We start from the raw sequence: 9,464 nt of genomic DNA, 5'->3' as shown, positions 1-9,464 counted from the left end.
AAACACAAGTAATGAATAATAATAAACTTGTCCAATATTATTAAAACACTAGTAATGAATAATAATAAAGCCGTCCAATATTATTAAAACACTAGTAATGGTTATAATAAACCTGTCCAATATTATTAAAACACCAATAATGAATAATAATAAACCAGTCCAATATTATTATAATACCAATAATGAATAATAATAAATCTGTCCAATATTATTAAAACACCAATAATGAATGATAAAAAAAACGGTCCAATATTATTAAAACACTATTAATTAATAATAATAAACATGTGCAATATTAATAAAACACTAGTAATGAATAACAATAAACCTGTCGCATAGTATTAAAACACTAATAATAAATAATAATAAACATGACCAACATTATTAAAACAGTAATAATGAATAATAATAAATCTGTCGAATAGTATTAAAACATTAGTAATCAATAATAATAAACCTGTGGAATAGTATTAAACACCAGAAATGAATAATAAAAAATTGTCCAATATTATTAAAACACTAGTAATGAATAATAATAAACTTGTCCAAAATTATTACAACACTAGTAATGAATAATGATGATTCTCCGCAATATTATTAAAATGCTAGTAATCAGTAATAATAAACCTGTCCAATATTTTAAAACACTAGTTATACATAATAATAAACATGTTAATATTATCAAAACACTAGTAATGAAGAATACCAAACCTGTCCAATTTTATTAAAACACTAGTAATTAATAATAATAAAACTGTCCAATATTTTTAAAATACCAGTTATAAATAATAATAAACATGTTAATATTATTAAAACACCAGTAATTAATAATAATAAACCTGTTCAATATTATTAAAACACTAGTAATGAAGAATAACAAACCTGTCCAATTTTATCAAAACACCAGTTATAAATAATAATAAACATGTTAATATCATTAAAACACCAGTAACCAATAACGATAAACCTTTCAATATTTTTAAACACTACTAATAAATAATAATAAACCTGTCCAATATTATTAAAACACCAATAATGAATAATAATAACTCTGTCCAGTATTATGAAAACACTAGTAGCGAATAATAATAAACCTGTCCAATTCTATTAAAACACTAGTAAAGAATAATAATGAACCTTAACAGTATTATTAAAAGATTAACAATAAATAAAATTAAGCCAGTCTAATATTATTAAAACACAAGTAATGAATAATAATAAACCTGTCTAATATTGTTATAACACTAGTAATGAATAACAATAAAGTTGTTGAATATTATTAGTGCACCAGTAATGAATAACAATAAACCTATACAATGTTATTAAAACACTAGTTATAAATAATAATAAACCTGAACAATATTAACAAAACATTACTAATATGTATTGATACACCTGTCCAATATTATTAAAACAATAGTAATGAATAATAGTAAACCTGTTCAATATTATTAAAACAATAATAATGGATAATAAATAACCCAAACACTATTATTAAAACACAAGTAAAGAATAATAATAAACCTGTCCAATATTATTATAACACTAGTAATGAATAAGAATAATTATGTCCAATATTATTAAAACATAAGTAACGAATAAAAATAATCATTTCCAATATTATTAAAACACTGATCATGAATAATAATAAACCTGAACAATATTAGAAAAACACTAGTAATGCATAATAATAAACCTTTCGAATATTTTTAAAACCCTAGTATTTAATAACAATAAACTTGTCGAATATTATTGAAACACTAGTAATGAATAACAATAAATCTGTGCAATATTATTAAAACAATGGTAGTGAATAATAATAAACCAGTCCAATATTATTAAAGCACTAGTAATGAGTAAGAATAAATCTAAACAATGAAATTAACAAAAAAAGAGTTGAAACAGTTAATGATGAACCTTAACAATCCAACTAACGAAACATAAAAGAACCCATCAATAATGATCCTGAATAGTTTATATTAATTGAACACAAATGGAAGGAATTAATATGAGCAATGTAATCAGCAAAAGTCGAAAAATAAAAACAGAACGAAAACAAACTATTTATTGGTAAAAATATTTCTGTCCATAATTTGGACCTTAACTGTTTTCTCCAAGTTTCCATTTATACGTGATGAAATTTAAGAGAGGCGACATTTTCCTGCACCCCTTAACCGCAACTGATTGTAAGTACCTATGTAGCCCGTAGAGCTCTGTCCCACCAGTAACATGCACAACCCTTCGAAGCCCTATCAATCTATTCCCAGTTTTCTTAAAAGGCGTTTACCCCTCAATCATTACTGATGAAGTCCGTATCTCTATAGAAACAAAATACAGAACGAAGCTCCCTTCCCTCCATTGAATCTGCGTATAAACCACAGGTTCACCGACGCAGTTCCTCAAAATCTAAAAACATTGCTGTAATCATCCTAAACAATGGACTTTCATATCACCTCTTCAAATTATAAAGCGTAAATGACCCCTCTCTCGTCCCAGCCAGCCACTTCCGACCTTTACAAACAGTAGCCAGACACGCATAACAACCCCGGTTTAATGTTCTTCTTCAACTAGCCAGATAACCCAAGCCTCCAAGTTAGTCTCAACCTCTGACCAGTTCACGCGAACAGAAGCTCCGAAAACCCAGAACTCATCGTATCTGACTAATGCCTACACAGTCGCCACCCAGACAGAACCCTACCTAAGGAAAAAAAAGCCACCTCAGACTCTCGAGTTCCTTGAAAATCAAACCTTTCCCCTCCAGCAAGCCAGACCTTTCTGCCGCACCCCCTCGTCTTCCAGCGTACTTCAACAACTACACCCGTTCCCATCATTTCCGTCACAGATGAAAGACAATACTACAGATGAACCAACTACCCAATTCTCCTTTTTCAGCGACCCTTCCTCCACTGAAGACGAATGCCTACCCTAATAAAGTCCATATCAGAAACAACCCGTCAGCTTGTTGTATACCAGAAAGGGCTTTCTAAAACATTAACCCCTCAGCTGCAGCCCCTTCCTTCTTTCAATCAGTAAAGCTTCACCAGGCACTGGCTGGCAATTATTATGCGCCAGCTAGCTAGTGGGTTTTCTCAGGGTTCTCCCGTTTCCACCCACACCAAATTTTAGGCACTGGATCTATAGATCCCCCACCGCCCTGAAGGATCATAAGTCCTACTTCGTCCGTTTTATTTGTTCTAACCGTTCTTGGTTTTATCTCTGCTTTTTGCTTGTAACCAAACAATCTCTTTCTTCCCTGTTCAAAATCACCGTTTTTTTTCTTCCGTGACTTCACATTAAGCCATCGATGTCATTTTAAATCATAAGCGGGGTGAAGAGAAATAATTTTCTGAACACCCCCGGTTGCGTTTGATCCTAAACTTTGAGTTTTCAGTGTTTATGTAAAGTTGGAGTAAAAAGTGATTTTTAGTCGTTTTCGTTATTAGTATCCTATGGGCTCTAATTACAGTAATAACTTTATTTATTTTACCAGATATTTATTACTTGATGGATTACATTTCGCCTGCTATAAGAAGAAACAGATCTTTCTACTGTTGTAAGAAGATACTATACAAATATTTCTATTGTTATAACAAGGTACTATACAAATTGTTCTGCTGTTGTAAGAAGATACTATACAAATTGTTCTACTGTCGTAAGAAGCTACTATACATATTTTTATAGTGTTCTAAGAAGATACTATTCAAATTTGTATATTGTTGTAAGAAAATACTATACAAAATTTTTATTGTTGTAAAAAGCTGCTATACACATTTCTATTGTTGTAAGAAGATACTATACAAATTTTTATATTGTTGTAAAAAGCTACTATACACTTTTCTGTTGTTGTAGGAAGATACTATAAAAAATTTTATATTGTTGTAAAAGCTACTCTACACTTTTCTATTGTTGTAAGAAAATACTATTCAATTTTTTTGCTGTTATAAGAAGTTGCTATACAGATCTTTTTTTTTGTTGTTATAAGAAGATGCTACACAGATCTTTTTGTAGTTATAAGAAGATGATACACAGATCTTTTTGTAGTTATAAGAAGGTACTATAGAAATCTTTATATTGTTGTAAGAAAGCATGTACTATATAAATATTTCTACTGTTGTAAGAAGGCACTATAGAAATATTTATATTGTTGTAAGAAAGTACTATAGAAATCTTTATATTGTTGTAAGAAAGTACTATAGAAATCTTTCTACTGTTGTAAAAAAGGTAATATAGAGATCTTTTTACAGTTGTAAGAAAGTACTATAGAAATATTTCTACTGTTGTAAAAAGGTACTATAGAGATCTTTTTACAGTTGTAAGAAAGTACTATAGAAATATTTCTACTGTTGTAAGAAAGTACTATAGAAATCTTTTTACAGTTGTAAGAAAGTACTATAGTAATCTTTCTACTGTTGTAAGAAGGTACTATAGACATCTTTCTACTATTGTAAAAAGGTAAAGTACACGTGTTTACACGTCATAGTCTGGTCTAAGGTGAAAAAAGTAAGAAGTCCTGCACGTGCAATGTTTAAACGCTGTCCTACAACTCTACTCTACTGGTGTAACAATATACTTCTCAAGATCGTCAGTTTCCCATCTGGATTAGCAAATGAGATACAGCATCTTTTTAGAAACTCTAATGTGTAACATCAACCATAAGACTCATTACTCTTTTTTTTTCCCACTGTTTCTTTTTAAATTTCAAAGTTTGACAGTGTCATTAGCTGCCGCCTAAACTCGAGGTCACTTTCAAAGGTAGCGATGCGGTTCGCTAGAACTGAACGAAGATCGTTGAAGTGATTGATGTGAAAATGCTAAAAATTTATTTTTCTAAGGGGACGGGAGAAAAATTCTGTTCTACACGTGTTTTATAGCGACAGTGACACCCTCCGAAGCTCGTGACGTTATGCGTACACTACAAAAAGATGCTTTGCGATTTCTTCTACTTGACATGTAATATGTTATTCAACGTCCATCAGAATATCTGTATGTATTACTAGTTGGAGTATATGTATTAAAAATAACCAAAGAAGCAGGAATGTAAACGTTCACACACATATATGAATTAGACTTTTTAGAGTAAAAAATCACCTTTAAAAACTATGGTAATAATTTATTAGCTTGGCGACGTTTTGAGCAAACGCTATTTTCCAAGCCAGAAACAAGACTGTCGGTTAATGACATTTACAGGAACGTTTTGAAATGAAACAATACAAAAAACAGAATGTCACGAGAGATAGAACAACGAGAATTAAACAGTATAGTAAAAACAACGAAATAAAGCTGATGATTAAAAAACAGTATTAAAAATTATTAGAAATATAAAACAACTTTACATGGCAAAGAAAGAAATAACTTAAATATTTTAAGATAATAAAAGAAGGGTATTAAAAAATTTAAAAATATAAAAAACTTAACCGTTCGTTAATACCCAAAGGACTTAAACATCCCAATTTAAAGATTATTTCTTTTTCGATAGTGGTTCTTTTATTGGTATTAGAGGGGGCATGATGTAAGGCAACTTATTCAAGAGAATGATCAGCTGTGTTGAAGTGCCGAGCTACAGGTTTATCTTGATCTTTAATCAAGATGCTACAAGAACACTTATGTTATACAACTAAACAGCATTATGTTCACTGTGTAGGCTGAATATCAAACAGCTGTCGAAATTAGTAGGATATGTTTTATTCTTCTTTGGAGACTGAGTTTCACACAGCTGCCGAAATTAGTGGGGTAAATTTCATAGTTCCTTTACGACGGAGTATCACACAACTGGTGAAATTAGTGGTATGTTTCATTCTACCTTGGAGACTGACTTTCACACAGCTGCTGGAATTTGAGTCTATTTTATTCTTCTTTGGAGACTGTCAAACTGCTAATGGAATCTGTATTTGTGTTTCTCATTCTTTTTTGAAGATTGGGTGTAAAACTGTTATAATTAGTGGGATATATTACATTATTTCCGGTGTCACACATCTAGTGAAATAAATGGGGCATGTTTCATTCTTCCTTGGGGATTGAGTGTTATACTACGGGAATTAGTGGGTCATATTTCATTAGTTTTCTTTAGTATTATACTTTCACCAATTAATTATCTAATGCTGTTTTATAGACTGTTGTTACAAGTTTAGAGCATTATATGTTATTTATTGCAAAGTTGAAATAATGCAATCAAATCATACACAACTGATTCATAGCTTTGATAAGAGTATGCGTAGACGACATTCTTGTAAATAATATGTATAAGTGCATTCTCTAATACTTAGTTTTTATTTTATAAAATTATCTTACTATAATAAAATGAGATTCTCGTATATGTGACTTTAAGTAAAGGATTATACATAGTATTACTAACCCTCTCATAAATCCGTTAACGTTAGCGAACAGTGAGACAGAGTTTCTATCTGTTTCAGTAGTCTTTCTTAAATAACGTAACGCTTTGCTGTTTTTTTAATGGGTCTTTACCACCAATCCATTAGCGGCGGCTTGACGTGCTGGAAGGGCTGTCTGACGGCCTTGAGCAAGCGTGTAATTGGCACGTGGTTTTGACATACCCTAATTGGCAGAAGCAAATGTTACATATTCTCAAATTTATTCCAACACCATATAGTGTAATTTTAGCAGAGACGGTCCAAAGATAACTTTATTATCCACTCGTATAATCTGTTGATGGGTTTCTTTATTTGTTGAATTTCGTGCAGTGTTATCTGTACTAGCCTTCCTGATTTTGAAGTTATAGACTAGAGTGAAGGCAGCTAGTCAACATCACTAACACCTGCTCTTAGGAAACTCTTTGGCAATGAATAGTGGGAAATATCGTGAAATTATAACACTCCCAATTCTAAAAGGTGAGCATATTCGACAATGGGTTTCGATCCTGCGACCCATATGGAGAGATGAGCTCCCTAACCACCATTCAGTGAGTAGTAACTCAAGTGTTTCTCAGATTAACCTTCTACTGATATGTACAGATATATTAACCTACTACTGTAACGTACAGGTAACAACTATATTAACCTACTTTTATTATGTACAGGTAAAAATTATATTAACCTTCTACTGTATCGTACAGGTAACAACCATATTAACCTTCTACTGTAACGTTCAGGTTACAACTATATTAACCTTCTATTGTTATGTACAGGTAACAACTATATTAACCTACTGTTGTGATGTACAGGTAACAACTATATTAACCTTTTACTGTATCGTACAGGTAACAACTATATTAATCTTCTATTGTTGTGTATAGGTAACAACTGTGTTTACCTTCTACTGTTATGTACAGTTACCAACTATATTAACCTTCTATTGTAACGTACAGGTAACAACAGAATTAAGCTTCTACTGTAACTTACAGGTAACAGCCATATAAACCTTCTACTGTTATGTACAAGTAACAACTATATTAACCTTCTATTGTAACGTACAGGTAACAACTATATTAACCTTCTACTAAAACGTACAGGTAACAACCATATTAACCTTCTACTGTTATGTACAGGTAACAACTATATTAACCTTTTACTGTATCGTACAGGTAACAACTATATTAATCTTCTATTGTTGTGTATAGGTAACAACTGTGTTTACTTTCTACTGTTATGTACAGTTACCAACTATATTAACCTTCTATTGTAACGTACAGGTAACAACTGAATTAAGCTTCTACTGTAACTTACAGGTAACAGCCATATCAACCTTCTACTGTTATGTACAAGTAACAACTATATTAACCTTCTATTGTAAAGTACAGGTAACAACTATATTAACCTTCTACTGTAACGTACAGGTAACAACCATATTAACCTTCTACTGTTATGTACAAGCAACAAATCTATTAATCTCCTACGTATCGTCCAGGTAACAACTATATTAACCTACTACAGTTATGTACATGTACCAACTATATTAACCTTCTATTGTAGCGTACAGGTAACAACTGAATTAATCTTCTACTGTAAATTAAAGGTAACAACCATATTAACCTTCTACTGTAGCGTACAGGTAACAACTATATAAACCTTCTTTGTAACGTACAGGTAACAACTATATTAACCTTTTACTGTAACTTACAGATAACAACCATATTAACCTTCTACTGTTATGTACAGATAACAACTGTATTAACCTTCTACTGTAACGTGCAGGTAACAACTATATTAACCATCTACATTAACTTACAGGTAACAACTATATTAACCTAGTACAGTTATGTACAGGTAACAACTATATTAACCTACTACAGTTATGTACAGGTAACAACTATATTAACCTACTACTGTACCATAAAGGTAAAAACTATATTAAAATTCTACTGTATCGTACAGGTAACAACTATATTAATCTTCTACAGTTATGTACAGGTACCAACTGTATTAACCTTTTATTGTAACGTACAGGTAACAACTATATAAACCTTCTATTATTATGTACAGGAAAAAATATATAAACTTTCTACTGTTATATACAGGTAGCAATTATATTAACCTTCTACTGTAACGTACAGATAACAACTATATTAACCTTCTACTGTAACGTACAGGTACCAACTATATTAACCTTCTATTGTAACGTACAGGTAACAACTGAATTAAACTTCTACTGTATCGTACAGGTAACAGCCATATCAACCTTCTACTGTTATGTACAAGTAACAACTATATTAACCTCCTATTGTAACGTACAGGTAACAACTGAATTAATCTTCTACTGTAACTTACAGGTAATAACCATATTAACCTTTTACTGTATCGTACACGTAACAACTATATTAACCTACTACAGTTATGTACGGGTAACAACTATATTAACCTTCTTTGTAACGTACAGGTAACAACTATATTAACCTTCTACTGTAACTTACAGGTAACAATCATATTAACCTTCCACTCTTATGTACAGGTAACAACTATATCAACATCCTACTGTATCGTACAGGTAACAACTATATTAATCTTCTACAGTTATGTACAGGTACCAACTGTATTAACCTTCTATTGTAACGTACAGGTAAAAACTATATTAACCTACTATTGTTATGTACAGGTAACAACTATATTAACCTTCTACTGTAACGTACAGGTAACAACTATATAAACCTTCTATTATTATGTACAGGTAAAAAATATATTAACCTTCTACTGTTATGTACAGGTAAAAACTACATTAACCTTCTACTGTAACGTTCAGGTTACAACTATATTAACCTTCTAATGTTATGTACAGGTAAGAACTATATTAACCTTCTACTATATCGTACAGTTAACAAATATATTAACCTCCTACAGTTATGTACGGTAACAACGATATTAACCTTCTATTGTAACGTACAGGTAACAACTATATTAACAATGGCTGGAGACGGCTTAAATGGGTAATGAAGAAAAACTTTAATATAAGTTTAACATGACAGCAAATGTACAACGTTTCGACAAGGTGGTACCTGATGATGACAAAACCTTGTC

This window comes from Limulus polyphemus, unplaced genomic scaffold, assembly GCF_000517525.1.
Source record: "Limulus polyphemus unplaced genomic scaffold, Limulus_polyphemus-2.1.2 Scaffold3090, whole genome shotgun sequence".
Lineage (NCBI taxonomy): Eukaryota > Metazoa > Arthropoda > Merostomata > Xiphosura > Limulidae > Limulus > Limulus polyphemus.
This window is presented reverse-complemented; position numbering follows the sequence as displayed.